General features: G+C 46.0%; 1 pseudogene; it reads right to left on the minus strand.

Annotated features, from left to right (window-relative positions):
- Nucleotides 1–2412: 2412 nt before the first annotated feature.
- On the minus strand, nucleotides 2413–5622 carry LOC149251117 (25S ribosomal RNA; annotated as a pseudogene).
- Nucleotides 5623–16104: the final 10482 nt, after the last annotated feature.

The following is a 16104-nucleotide window of genomic DNA, read 5'->3' on the forward strand; positions in this document are numbered from 1 at the left end:
ATTAGTCTACTTAGTTTGTTTTTCGCAACCAAGTATTATTATGTTTCCTTTATACCAATGAACACCCATACACATTCATTATCATCAGCAATTATACATGAAGAACACAATTGCACAGTATAAAGGGAGGGGCAACTCCCTGAACAATGAGTCTACCCGAATACAATATATTATTCAACTCTATAATGTTTATAAGGCTTTACAAGTATACATGGGAAACACCAAGTTTCATACTTAGCCAATTTTACAAATAGGCAACATCTCCGTGTGCCAACCGAGTTCCTTGCCCAAGCTGGGCGAGCACGCCCTCACACGAACTGCCAACCGTACTCCTCGACTGAACCTCGTTTACCGCTGTACGACAGGTGGGAAACCTCACCTGAGTCACCCCCCGTTTCCTTTTGCACGACGGGCGGGCGACTTACCCGAGCAACCCGAGACACCTCCGCGTTTCTTCTTCCATGACGGGCGGGCGACCTACCCGAGACACCCCATGTCACACCGAACGATGGGTGCCTTCCTTACCCGTGCCCTCACCCGATAATCGAAACCTTTGCGTATCGTGTGTGCTTGCCCAAGAGTGGGCGCATATATGCCCGCGCCTCTTTTGTGACCTACTCCACTACTTCGCACTTTTTTCTTGATCACCGAATGCTCATGTTCGAATTTCCATCTTCGAATGAATGCCAAATCCTCCAACACCTTGCCATATTTATACGAGCGGTTGGGCGAGTCGCTGCCCAGGCCGACTCGACCACCACGTTCCAAAACGCCCTTACACGTCGCAAACTTGCCATCAGATTGTTGGTCGGCAAGAAATCCTTCATTCAAGTCACCCCAACAAGTAAGTCAGCCCGTGGGTTATGCCAAACGCTCCCACGCTATAAACCAACCATCGCTCCACCTCTAATGCGCATTATACTTATGTCCCTTTGCACATTTTGGTCGTAGAGTTCGCACTTCGCACCGACGGGGAGAAACCGAACCACAGGTCCTTACACCGCGTTTCCCAGACTTGGGTAGCAATTTTTGTTGTGACATGAAATGGAAACCCCGTGTGTGTCTGTTGACTTGGGTAGCAGTTTTCATTGCGCCACGAAATGGACACCCCGAGTTCCCCGGACTTTGGCGGCTCTTCGTGGCCCCATGACATGGAAATCTGAAGTTCCACAGACTCTCGGGCGATTCAAGGTGTGCCGCGACATGGAAATAGCGAGTTCCCAGACTTGGGCAACGGCTTCTAAACACGCCAAGTTCCCAAGACTTGCAAGCTAGTTTGCATCGTCATGGAAACCCAAAGTTCTCCACGTTTCCCTCGTGCCGTAAAATGCGGAAACCCATGGTTCCATCAAAAGGCGGGACATGGAAACCCCAAGCTTCCCAAGCTTGGGCACCAGGGCGTGACATGGAAAATCCCAAGTCTCCATAGGCTTGGGCACCACCGGCTTCGATCGTGGCGCGACATGGAAACCCCAAGTTTCCCCAGGCCTGGGCGCCGGGGCATGACTTAGAAACCCCCAGTTTCCGCAGACTTGGGCGCCAGGGCGTGACTTGGAAACCCCTCGTTTCTGCAGGCTTGGGCGTCGGGGCGTGACTTGGAAACCCCCAGTTTCCGCAGGCTTGGGCGCTGCCGGTTTCGGTCGTGGCACGACTCGGAAGCCCCAAGTTTTCCCAGGCTTGGGCGCCACCAGTTTCGGTCACGCGCGACATGGAAACCCCAAGTTTCACCCGGCTTGGGCGCCTGGGCGCGACTTGTAAACCCCAAAAAATTTTGGGCTGGGCGGAAACCCCAATATTTTTTCTACGCCGGGCGGAACCCCCAAATTTTAGGCACCGGGTTTGGTGGAAACCCTTAATTTTTGGCGCGACATGGAAGCCCCGAATTTTAGGAGCCTGGTGGAAACCCTAAATTTTATGCACCGGGTGGAAACCCCAAATTTTTGGCGCGACATGGAACCCCTGAATTTTAGGAGCCCGGTGGAAACCCCAAATTTTAGGCGCCGGGTGGAAACCCCAATTTTTGGTGCGACATGGAAGCCCTAAATTTTAGGAGCCCGGCGGAAACCCCAAATTTTCGGCGTCGGGTTGTAGCATGGAAACCCTAGCTTTCCTGGGCTTCGGCGCCCTTTCTATCGCAGCGTGGAAACCCCAAATTTTCGGCGCCGGGGCACTACATGGAAACCCCAGTTTTCCTGGGCTTCGGCGCCCTTTCCGTTGCGGCATGGAAACCCAAAATTTTTGGCGCCAGGGTGTGGCATGGAAACCCCAGTTTTCCTGGGCTTCGGTGCCCTTTCTGTCGCGGTGTGGAAACCCCAAATTTCCTGCCCCCAAGTAATGGAAAATTGTCGTCTGGAGGAAGAGGCAGAGGCGCAAGAGGTTTGCCCGAATTTTGTTTGTGACAAGAGTGAAGCTCTGAATCGAGGCGACGAAGGGCTGAATCTCAGTGGATCATGGCAGCAAGGCCACTCTGCCACTTACAATACCCCGTTGCGTATTTAAGTCGTCTGCAAAGGATTCTTCTCAACGAACGTTTGGAATTGAACTTCAAAGCTACCCTGACCGAGATGCTTCACGGCCGTGGTTTGCAAATGACACGGGCCCTTGGGGGCGACAAAGCGACGCCCCTACTGTGGGTCGAGATACAGTTGAAGAGTGACATGGACCGCTTCTAGCGTGGATTCTGACTTAGAGGCGTTCAGTCATAATCCAACACACGATAGCTTCACGCCACTGGCTTTTCAACCAAGCGCAATGACCAATTGTGTGAATCAACGGTTCCTCTCGTACTAAGTTGAATTACTATTGCGGTGCGGTTCATCAGTAGGGTAAAACTAACCTGTCTCACGACGGTCTAAACCCAGCTCACATTCCCTATTGGTGGGTGAACAATCCAACACTTGGTGAATTCTGCTTCACAATGATAGGAAGAGCCGACATCGAAGGATCAAAAAACAACGTCGCTATGAACGCTTGGCTGCCACAAGCCAGTTATCCCCGTGGTAACTTTTCTGACACCTCTAGCTTCAAATTCCAAAAATCTAAAGGATCGATAGGCCACGCTTTCACGGTTTGTATTCGTACTGAAAATCAAAATAAAATGAGCTTTTACCCTTTTGTTCCACACGAGATTTCTTTTCTCGTTGAGCTCATCTTAGGACACCTGCGTTATCTTTTAACAGATGTGCCGCCCCAGCCATACTCCCCACCTGACAATGTCTTCCGCCCAGATCGACCCACCGAAATGTGCCTTAAGGCCAAAAACAGGGGCAGTGCCCTATCTCCACCCCACGGAATAATTAAAATAATGCTCCCACTTATTCTACACCTCTCAAGTCATTTCACAAAGTCGGACTAGAGTCAAGCTCAACAGGGTCTTCTTTCTCCGCTAATTCTACCAAGCCCGTTCCCTTGGCTGTGGTTTCGCTAGTAGTAGATAGGGACAACGGGAATCTCGTTAATCCATTCATGTGCATCACTAATTAGATGACGAGGCATTTGGCTACCTTAAGAGAGTCATAGTTACTCCCGCCATTTACCCGCGCTTGGTTGAATTTCTTCACTTTGACATTCATAGCACTGGGTAGAAATCACATTGCGTCAGCATCCGCAGGGACCATCGCAATGCTTTGTTTTAATTAAACAGTCAGATTCCCGTTGTCCGTACCAGTTCTGAGTCGACTGTTCGACGCCTAGGGAAAAGCCCCGGCAGGGGGCATTCTACGCCCGTAGCCCAATCGGCACGCGACTGCCCGCCCTCGCCGCGAGAGCAACTCGAGCAGACTGCCGATAGCCCACGAGTTGAGGGCATAGACCCCTAGGCCCAGCCCTCAGAGCCAATCCTTTTCCCAAAGTTACAGATCCGTTTTGATGACTTCCCTTACCTACATTGTTCTATTGACCAGAGGTTGTTCACCTTGGAGACCTAATGCGGTTATGAGTACGACCAGGCATGAACGGTACTTGGTCCTCCAGATTTTCAAGGGCTGCCTAGTGCGCACCGGACACCGCAAGATGTGTGGTTCTCTTCCAGCTGCTGGACCCTATCTTCGGATTTCCTAACGTTGTCGCCCACGCCATGACCCGGTTCGGGAATATTAACCCGATTCCCTTTCGATGCTCGTGCAGAGTGCCCCCTTGATACAAGGCTTCCCCATCTCTTAGGATCGACTAACCCATGTCCAAGTGTTGTTCACATGGAACCTTTCCCCACTTCAGTCTTCAAAGTTCTCATTTGAATATTTTCTACTACCACTAAGATCTGCACCGGGGGCCGATCCACCCAAGCTCATGCCCGAGGTTTCTCAACGACCCTCACGTCCTCCTACTCATTGGAGCCAGGAAATTGCTCCGATGGTCGAGTATAGGTTGCGTGCTTCAACGCTATCCATTTTCGGGGCTAGTTGATTCGACAGGTGAGTTGTTACACACTCCTTAGGGGATTTCGACTTCCATGACCACCGTCCTGCTGTCTTAATCAACCAACACCCTTTGTGGGATCTAGGTTAGCGTGCAATTCGGCACCGTAACTCGACTTTCGGTTCATCCCGCATCGCCAGTTCTGCTTACCAAAAATGGCCCACTTGGAGCTCTCGATTCCACGGCGCGGCTCAATGGAGCAGCCGCACCCTCTTACCTATTTAAAGTTTGAGAATAGGTCGAGGGCATTACGCCCCCGATGCCTCTAATCATTTGCTTTACCTGATAAAACTCGCACATGAGCTCCAGCTATCCAGAGGGAAACTTCGGAGGAAACTAGCTACTAGATGGTTCGATTAGTCTTTCGCCCCTATACCCAAGTCAGACAAACGATTTGCACGTCAGTATCGCTACGAGCCTCCACCAGAGTTTCCTCTGGCTTCGCCCTGCTCAGGCATAGTTCACCATCTTTCGAGTCCCAACAGGTGTGCTCGCACTCGAACCCTTCGCATAAGCTCAAGGTCGGTCGACGATGCACCCCCCCCAGAGAGGGGATCTCACCCGTCAACTTCCTTGCGCCTCGCAGGTTTTTAAACCCGTTGACTCGCACACATGTTAGACTCCTTGGTCCGTGTTTCAAGACGGGTCGAATGGAAAGCCCGCCAACCAACACCACGAGTGTGCAGGTGCACACGGCCCGCCACAAGGGCGCACGCTTCGTTCCTCGACCACCGCAGCGGCAAACTGATAGGTAGTAATCCACCCGCGCTTGTGACGATGCAGCAGCCCGTGTTGCTTTGCACCTCAAGTCAAGCGGCAGACCAGCCTGAGCTGTTCCGCATCCGACTGAGACGCATCGACAGCCTCCATCCGCTTCCCTCCTGGAAATTTCAAGCACTCTTTAACTCTCTTTTCAAATTCCTTTTCATCTTTCCCTCATGGTACTTGTTCGCTATCGGTCTCTCGCTCATATTTAGCCTTGGACGAAATTTACCACCCAATTAGGGTTGTTACACTAAAAAATGTCACCATGACTGTTTGCAGTTAGTATGGCTCCATCCACTGTCATATTGTCCTCCTTGGCAAGTCTCATGCCTCTGCTCTTCATGTCAAACTTCAAGAAAGAGAGAAAGTCATTAAAAATCTATATATCTCTGGGTATGCAGTTTCTCTTAGCCTTACCTACGTGTACGCAACCCAAGTTCACAATACCTGTGTACTTGTACGCTCTGTATGTAAAGGGGTGGGTGCGTACTCCTGTAAAGGTCAAAAGGCACAAGTTTCACTCCAAAAAAGTTACTTGTGGTCATTTCTAGAGTATTATAGAAGCTTGTTTGACGTGTATGAAGCGCCTCCAGATGGTTCATGTATCCCTACCAAAGAGGAACTTATCCCAACAAGAGGGGAGCTATCCCATCCAAAGAGGGGCTTATCCCATTGATGGTGGACCTGAATAACTTCTTCTAGAGCACTATAAATACAGGCATTGGGCCAAAGGGAGGGAAGGTTGAAAGCTGAACATTCCTAAGGGTAGATGCTGCTGGAATTAGGACTTCCTTGTAGAAGCTTGTGAGGAGAGATTACCATCTTTACTTGTTTCCATTGGGAGGTGGGTGAGCTGATCAGAGTAAGGGAGAACTCTTGTGGACCCTGGGAGGAGCTTGCACAACACCAAGGCTCAGGTTGTAATGGTTCCTTTTGTTACCTTTTAATACAAATTAGTCCATTCTTCTCAACAATTTGTTATTTATGAGTTGTTTCATATACTCCTTGGTATATATGTTAAATATGTTTTATTTTATGTGATATTCAGGTGCTATTTAATCATTTGATTGTTAGTGAATGCAGGTTTCGAAGGGAAGGAGGAGCTCATCCGGATCAACGAAGCTGGACTACTACAATAGCGTTGGATTACAGGTAGGATCTAAACACTTGATTTCTCATATTGTAAAATCATATTTAGGGAAGGATTGCTCTTATTTGTCTTGTTTGTCATTAGAAAGTCTTAGGCTTCTAGGAAGGTCGGTTGTGTCCGCACTAACGACTCTTTCCGCGTGACAAAATGGCGACTCCACTGGGGATCGAACCCAGAATCTATCTTTTACAGTCCTCCTAGAAGTACTACTTGGTACCTTTCGTTAACCAATTATTTAGACAACTCAGGGGTAGGTTTTTCTCCACCTCGTACTCCTTTTCCACCTGGAGGTATTTATACTCCCGTAAATATGTCTGGTCAGTCATCCGTGTTCACTCAATCTACTGAATCTTTCTTACACGGCGGTCCTTCTGTTCCCACCGGGTATCAGTCACTTTCTGGTACCTTTGCGGGGGCATCTCCTCAACCCATTGATCATGGGTTATTAGCTGGAAACAATGGTAATAAACCATTGGGTGTAGGGGACATTTACATGATGTCAGGTTCAGTTCCCGTTTCTCAACCTCAAGGTGGCCAATTACCGCCTGGGGAGCAGCCTCAATTAACGCTGGGGGGCAACCTCAAGGTACACAAATTGTGTTTGGGAAGCAACCTCAAGGCCAGTATGTACCCATAGTACAATACATGCCTCAAGGTCAACCCCAGTCTCAATATGTACCCCAGGGTCAACCTCAGTATCAATATTTACCTCAAGGGTATCAACCTCAAGGTCAAGGTCAACCCCAGTATCAGTATTTACCCCAAGGTTATCAACCTCAAGGTCAATACTCGAGTCAAGGTTATCAACCACCTCAAGGTCAATCATATGTTCAAGGTATGGAAACTGCCTTTCAGTTATCAATCCTATCCTCAATCCGGTTATGGATCTCAGTATCCTCAACCTGTTACGGGTCAATACCCCAGAATGATAGTGTGGGATACATCACAAGGTCAACAGGTGTTGCAGCCAAGTATACAGTTGTTACCTCAAACTGGACAACCCGTAGTTTCTGGTTCACCCCAGCAAACACAACCTGTCCAGTCAAATGTTCAAACTTCTGTAACTTCGGTAGTTACTCAGCCGCCAATTTCACCTAGTACTCCATCTCAAACGACTGCTGCAACTACCGCAACATCTACCGCACTTACTTCTGGAGTATCGACAGCTCCGGTTTCTACTGTCTCTGCAACCACTCCTCAGACATCTTTACCGTTGTCCGGATCTACGATTCAAACCACGGTCCAGATGCCTGTAGGGCAGCCTGGTTTAAGTACTGTTGTAACAATTCAACCTCAATTTACCTACCAACAGTACCAGGGACAGTACCAACTCGGTCCTGCTGTCCAACAACCGGTTTACCAGTATCAACCGTATCCTGGGTACACTTATCAACAACCTCAGCAACCCCAGTACGGTCCGGTTAATCCTGGTTTTCCAGGAGGATATAATATCCCAAATGTGATTCCTGTTCCTAGTTATCCTGGATATCCTCCTCCTGGAACTGGTATTGTGACCCAGAGTTTTAGAGATCCTAACCGGCAATTACCGTTTATCGCAACTTTGGATTTACCCGACTTGACGCGCCTAACGAACGATCCAATTCAATATCTTCCGTTCTGGCCGCCAATGCCAAATAAGTTGCCCAGTGATATACCCAAGTTCGAAGGTAAGTCTGGAGAGGATCCGTCCAATCACGTGATGACTTACCACCTCTGGTGCGCTTCAAATTCTATCTCGGATGATTCGATCCGCTTACGTCTTTTCCAGCGTACGCTCATTGGTCTCGCGGCCAAGTGGTACATTGAGTTACCAAGGGACTCTTTTTACAATTTTAGCCAGTTAGCTACCTCGTTCCTAACTCATTTTCAGTTGCCGGTCAGATACGACAATGGTACTGAGTTATTAACTTCATTAAAACAATCGACGTCCACTTATATTTCCGATCATATTCATGAATGGAGACGTCGAAGACGTTTAGTTAAAGTTTTTATCCCGGACCAAATCTTAGCTGAATGGTTTGTAAAATCATTATTACCGAAGATTACTGAGGATGTAGCTAAGGCCAGAGTAGTTACTGAGGAGCAAGTCATTGCTCAAGCCCAGTACCTTGACTTAGTTTACACTTAGTCGGGTACGTTGCACGAGAAGATCCCAGATCTTCCTAAGTCGAATCAAATTGCTGCTGCCCCTTCGGGGTCTCATGCTGCTGATGGCATGATTGGTACGGTGAATACTAAAAGTAAGAAGAAATCCTCAAAGAATTCTTCTCCAATAATAACCTTACCAGACTCCCCGACAGGAAAGTCTTCTCCTGAAATTACCGCCGACATTCACGTTGTAGAGTCATCTACGGCTAAATCAAAAAACGGTGGTAAGAAGAAAGGCAAGAAGAAGGATAAAGCAGACAAGGCTCCAAAGGAGAAAAAAGAGAAGTCAGAATCTAACGACGAAAAGCGCAAACCTCGCTATCCTTGTTTAATTTGTGAAGAAGATCATTTCACAAGAGATTGCCCTCATCGGGCAGAGGTTGTGAAAATCGTTAAAGGTTCCCCAACTCCTGCTGTTTTGAAAGATCCATTTCCGAAGCAGGAGAGTAAAATGATAGGTTCTTCCTCGAGTGCCAGTGAAGAACCCATATTGATGATGTTTCATGTACAGATTGCGACTCGATCACAAGATTATGGTAGTAAGAATCCTGTTGATGGCAAAGAAGCAGAATCTTCTCATTCTAATCCATCAACCTCAGCTCCCGGTTCCGATCCACTACAAATCGAGAAACCTAACCCGGACTTGGTAATCAAACTGCCTGCCAAGGGTATACTTCAAAATTCTGCTTTCAATCCACATGCGAGAGCAGCTCAAAATTATAACATTGTTGAGGATTTAGCTGTTTCACCCTCAGCAATTTCGGCTTTGGAAGTGCTGCAATCATGCCCAGAACAACGAAAATTACTCTTGTCGGCTATAGGAGCTGTTGATATTCAAGACCCGAACCTGATAATCTTTGATCTAGAAAATAGTACACCATGTCTCCCTCATCAGATGGCTTTCCAGATTCCAGAGATAGTCAAAAACATGCCTATTCATCAGACTATAATTGATGAAGGAGCTTCTACGTGTATTATGTCGATTCAGTGTTGGAGATCGCTTAGTTCTTTTTCACTGAACCAATTCCCGACGATTCTTAAGGCCTTTGATGGCCGTGGGTTCCATCTGTTTGGCATTCTACAGGATTTGCTTATAGGGGTTGAAGGAAAAACCATTAGTCTGGATGTGGAGGTGGTTGATGCCCCTCTAGACTACAACCTTCTTTTGGGTCGCAGTTGTTCTTACGCTATGACAGCAGTCGTGTCATCGGTCTTCAGAGTTAAAAAAGTTTCCACATAATGGTAAGATCGTAACGATAGACCAGCTGGCTTACTTTTCATCCGACCCAGAATGTCGGTAAAACGACTATCCCTTACAAGGATGGTTGTGTAGGATTAGTTAAAGATTCCGGTTTACTGGGAACTTTTCCTTTTCCTTCGATCAATGCAGACCCTTCATTCGCGTCCATTCATATGATTACTTCAGACACTATTATTTACGATGATCCTTGGATTGTCCCATCTGAATCTGAGATAGACTCATTCGGTGATGCCATGCCTTTGAGTCCATATGAAATTGCTTATGAAGCCGTGCAGTCTTTTGCCGACTCGCGTTCAACCCAAATCGACCAAATGAATGTGGTCCGTGAGGAATCACTTTTCACATCAACCTCAGAACGAATAACATTTCCTGAAGTCGTGTCATCTGACGAACAACTTCGCGAAATCCTAAGTGTAGACGATCTACCATGGGAAGATCTTCATCATAGATCTTCGTTTTTACCTGAGGGTGATGACTTTGAAAATGATTTTTCATCAATTTTTACAGCTGAATATGTCAAGGACGCTCAGAATCCCATGAAACATCCTGATTCAGAGTTGAATTTGGGAAACATTTCCCAAACTATTGCCATTGACATTTCAGTCAAAACCGGAGTTATTGAAAACATTCATATAGGTGCCTCGTGTACATATAACGAAATTCAAACATACAAGGTCCTATTTCAAGAATTCCGCGACGTGTTTGCCTGGTCCTATGAGGAAATGCCAGGAATTGATCCCTCCATTGTTTTTCATGAAATCAAGACTTACCCGAACGCTAAACCAGTTCGGCAACGTCTGCGTCAGATCCACCCTAGGAAAGCGGCTGCAATTAAAGCAGAAGTCGAGAAGTTGTTGAAGGCAGGTTTCATTTATCCGATCCCGTTAATGGATTGGGTATTGAATATTGTTCCGGTTAACAAGAAACAAGGAACAATAAGAATATGTATCGACTATAGGGATATAAATCGTGCTTGTCCAAAAGACAACTATCCCATGCCCTATATCGATCAAATAATTGATGATTGTGCCGGCAGTGAAATATTTTCCTTTATGGATGGTTTTTCCGGTTACAACCAAATCAATATTCTACCTGCCGATCAACCAAAAACGGTTTTCATTTGTCCTTGGGGGACATTTGCTTACTGCAAATTACCTTTTGGACTTAAGAATGTCGGAGCCACTTTCCAACGGGCAATGTCTTATGCATTTCACGACATCAAGCACATTGTGCAACCGTATCTCGATGATTTGCCTGCTCATTCTTTACATCGAGCTGATCACCTTGTCCACTTACGCGCTATTTTTATGAGGTGTCGGCATTATCGAATTCGGTTGAACCCACACAAATGTGTCTTCTGCATAGAAGTGGGACGATTGCTAGGATTTTTCGTTTCAAAAGCCGGTATCCACGTCGATCCCTCGAAGGTCGAAGCCATCATCAAATTGCCTCCTCCTTCGAGTTTGCGCCAACTCCAAAGTTTGCAGGGGAAAGCAAACTTTTTACGTCGATTCATTCCTAACTACGCCGAGGTTACAAAGGGTTTTACCTGGTTTTTGAAACAAAACGCTCAATTTTCTTGGGATGAGATAGCTCAGAAATCTTTTGATGCGCTTAAGCACGCGTTGACCCATGCACCGTTGCTGCATCCTCCCAACTACAACCAGGACTACTTCTTGTATCTCGCCGCCTCCCACTCCACCATTGGAATGGTCCTAGTTCAGGAAGACGAATTCGGAATGGAACATGTGATATATTATCTTAGTAGGACGTTAAATCCCACTGAGCTAAAATATTCGCATGTGGAGAAATTGGCCCTGGCAGCTGTTCAGGCTGTCCAGCGTTTTCGTCATTACATTCTTCTCCGTAAAACTACAGTGATTTCGGATTGCAACCCTATGATCTATATTTTGACTAAACAATTGCTAGGGGGCAAGTACTCCAAATGGATTGTTATCCTGCAGGAGTTCGATTTGGAGTTCGAGAAGTCCAAGTCTAAGAAATCCTTAGTTTTTGCGGAATTGATGTGTGACTTCCCGCGTGCTGACACGGAAACTGTGGCAGAGGAACCCATTGCGGACAAATCTCTGTTTCTTATCAGCACTTTAGATCCGTGGTATGGGGATATAATCATCTATCTCCAAACCCAATCCTTTCGGCCCGAAGCTTCAAAGTCGGAACGCCGGAAAATTCGATTCCAGTCCCAACAGTACAGAATTATTGGAGATACTCTTTATCGTCGTGGGGCGGACTTAGTTTTTCGTCGTTGCTTAACTCATGAAGAGGCAGAAAGGGTTCTGAATGACTGTCATTCTGGAGCATGTGGTGGTCATATGTCTGGGTATGCCACAGCTCAGAAGGTGTTGCGTGCTGGCTATTTCTGGCCGTCCATGTTTAAAGATTGTATCATTGCAGTCCGGAAATGCCACAACTATCAAGTGTTTGATCGCAAGATGCGCGCACCACCTGCTCCTCTCCACCCTATAATTGCCGTTGGTCCTTTTGCTAAATGGGGTATCGATTTTATTACATGTAACCCTCACTCGGCCGGGGGCATGCGTATATCATCCTTGCGGTTGATTATTTTACTAAGTGGGCCGAGGCGATGCCTACATTCGAGGCAAGCGGCAAGATAGCAACGATTTTCGTATTCAATCATATTATTGCAAGGTTTGGTGTCCCACAAGCGATAATCACTGACCATGGGCGCCATTTTCAAAACATTATGATGACAGAACTTACAAGCCAGCTTGGTTTACGTCATGATAGTTCTACTCCTTATTATCCTCAAGCAAACGGTTTGGTTGAATCCATCAACAAAGTTCTAGTTATCATGATCCGACGAATCATTGGTATTCATCGATTGAATTGGCATAACATGTTATTTTCAGCGCTTTGGGCATACCGAACCTCAGTAAAAACATCAACAGGGTTCACTCCTTTCCAACTAGTTTATGGTTTGGAAGCAGTGTTGCCCATTGAATGCGAAATCCCATCACTTCAAATGGCTATCGAATTACTCCCAGCGACTTCCGAAGAGGAGAAGCGTCTGTTATACTTAGCTAAATTAGATGAGACTCGACGTGACGCTGCTTTGGCAATCGAGACTCACGCAAAAAGGATGAAAGCTCAGTATGATCGTAACGTGACCCCTCGTAATTTTTCGGAAGGAGACCTAGTGCTATTATATGATCAAGCTAACGATAAATTAGGTGCTGGAAAATTCGTTCCCATGTGGCATGGGCCCTACATTGTCAAGCGAAAGCTAGCAAAAGGGGCCTATGAGCTGGTAGATTTTGATGGGGACTCTTTGGGTAAGCCCAGAAATGGACTTTACCTAAAGAGGTATTATGCTTAAATGGTGGGTATGGAGATTCAGTTAGTTTTAGTTAGGTTACTTTTTCTTTCTAGCTGGTATGTTTGCTTAGTTTAGACAGTGTGCTTAGCTTAGAGAGTGTGTTTTTCGTCGTTATTCTGGCTTATCTTGGTTTTACTCTTGATATTGCAGATGTCGACGCCTCTCCAAACGTACATTGGATTTGCTGATGGTGCTTGTCGTAGTACACGGAATGTCTCTTCCGCAGCTTGGGTTATCTATTCGCCCTCTGACGAGTTAGTTTCTATGCATGGGGTGAGCCTCGGTCAAACAACAAACAACATTACAGAATACAGTGCAGTGATTGAGCTATTATCTGAATCTATTTCATTTGGGATTCGGAGTTTGATAGTGAGGTTAGATTCTGAACTCGTTGTATTACAGCTTAATAGAGTCTATGCCATTAGAAATCCAGTGTTATTAAGATTGTTTTTGAGGGTGCGTCTCTTGGAACGCGAATTTGATTACATTGAATATCAGCATATTCCAAGGTCTTTAAATACATTAGCAGATGCAATGGCGTCTCGAATGTTAAATAGACATTTGTAACAATCATAAATGTAAATTTATAAACATATCATCACACATGTTTAACAAATAAGCCGGTAATAATGATATATATATAGATAGGAGTGTGTCAAAAAATATACATCGTCTTCGATCATAAGTTGAAAAAAACCTTATGATCGGCAAAAATGATAAGTACAAAAAACCAAAAATGTCGCATGTGTCTACAAAAGTGACTAGCCAATCACTGGTGGTGCTCTCTATACGAGACCACTGCCCGCGCTACCCTACACAGGAACCTCCTGAAAGGTCCTGGGACTGCGACCACATAGCGCTGAAGTCGGATAGGAATGTCGTCTATAGTCGTCTCTGGTATACCCGCCGTCAGACGCTCTAGATCCTGTTCCAGCTCGGCTAAGGTCTCTGCGGCCGCATCCTGTGGGGCCGGTGCTGGTACAGCTGGTACTCTTCTCTCAAAAGCCCAGAGATTGGCCGGACGCCGTGGACCTACATCTGCATTTTGAAAATTTGTCACTGTCAGTTTTGAGATGATATATAAAAAACAAAAAAATAGATAATTAAAAAAAAAAAAAACTTGTGAAAAATGAAATACCTCTGTCGTCCCATTGTTCTCCCTGTGGAAGAACCATGTCCGGATCATTGCGAAAATCCATTCCGGCATAAGGAAAATCCTGGATCGCAAAGACCTGGCCCTCCAGCCAGTGAAAGTAACCATCGGGAAATCGAAAAACTGCTGCTCCCTCATCAGGATGCCGGGCCATTACCGCAACCCATCTCGTCAACTTAGGCTCCCGAGGAGGCCCAACTGAAACTGTAAGATGCTGGGGGATCAACATTGGAACTCTCTCTAGGGCAAAGCTCACAACTAAAGGCCCATATCCAAAGGTCTTCAGTTGTCCGTTCTTTGCCCTGGTTAGTTGGCCCTTCATATTGGCCAACACAACATCGCACCAGTTGAAAATGGTGCCTTGGAAGCAATCTATAGCCATCCGCATTTGGGAACCAGTGGCTATGTGCAAAGCAGCAGCACCGCAAAGTCTGGTAACTGTAAAGGCAATTACCATAAGTTCAGGTCGGGATATGTATTTGATTTCTATCCCCTTATCCTGGTTTTGATTGTTGCACCACTCTAGCCGGAGACTAGCAAGGGATTGGCCACTCGGCCTAGTCCCGAATAGAGAGAGTTGCTCGCCCCTGTTAGGCAAGCCAGTGAGAAAGTATATGTCGGAGGACTCTATCTCGAGCTGGTGTTCTCCGATGTAAAAACATTGATCCTGAATGTTCCACCTTTCAACCAGCCACTCTAAGAATGGCACCTGGGCCCTCATGCCAGGTATGGCCCAGTACTTGTAGAGGCCGCATGCCTTTAAAGCATCAATGGAAGGTTGATGACCTATTGCGGCCAAATCGACATCTTCTTGTTCTCTTTCACGCCAATCTAGCATGGTGGGAAATCTACACACCAAAAAACACTGATTAGAATTCATAAAATTAAAATTTGATGGTTGATTTTTGTGTTTAGGGTTTGAAAATCCGCTTTACGCGGAGTACGCACCCCGCGTTCAGAAAACAGAGCGGCGGGATGCAGCTGTTCTGAAGGTGGGCTGCGTACTCCGACCTTTTTCCCATATACGAAAAAGTCGGGGTACGCAGGTCGCCCATTGGGCACCTGCGTCCCCCGAGAAGCGGACCCTAAAACCCAAAACCCTCTAAAAAATCAAACTAAGACTTGAAATGGAATTCTAAACGGATGAAATTGAAGAGGAGGATGTTGTGAAATACCTGAAAGAGACGGCGCTCGATTCTGACGGTCGGATTCTCCGCAAAGTCCACGGGAAGTTTCTTGTCAAAAGCCCTTCTCTCAACCTCAACAGTAAAATGGTAAAAATGACATGGTAAAAAGTCTTTTTATAGGTTTTTTGGATGAATGAATGCTAAGTTTGTTTATTTTTCACCATGAAAGGATATTTTTCAATGTATTTTTGCCCATCTTAAACAGGTATGAGTAATGTGTTGTTTTTGTGCAGGACCAAAGGACTTTAGGGTAAAATCATCATTTTTTATGAACCAAGACATCAGAGTCATCTTTTAAGCCCTTTTTTGACTCCTAAAACATGAAAAGATTGCCGAGCGTTTCTTTTACACTCGTTAAAATGGAATTAAAAGACAGTCCTCTTACAACCCTTTTCTGACCGTGAAAACATGAAAAGATTGCCGGATTTTTGTCGTTTCAAATTCGATACTGGAAATAAAATGACATGCCTCTGATCGCTTTTTACTTTTCAGGTCAAAGGCATTAATCATGAAAGTACTCCTTGGTCGCAAGATCAAGCGGTTCTCTCAGGTATTATTTTATACTTTTTCGGGCTTGGGAGACACAAATTTACGAAAAAGTTCACCTTGGAGTCTCCTTTAGCTTTTTCAGGCTCTCTAAAAATGAAAAACGCCGAGTTTCTCCTA

This window comes from Pinus tabuliformis, chromosome 7, assembly GCF_031772625.1.
Source record: "Pinus tabuliformis cultivar Carrire ecotype Pingquan chromosome 7, CPIR1, whole genome shotgun sequence".
Lineage (NCBI taxonomy): Eukaryota > Viridiplantae > Streptophyta > Pinopsida > Pinales > Pinaceae > Pinus > Pinus tabuliformis.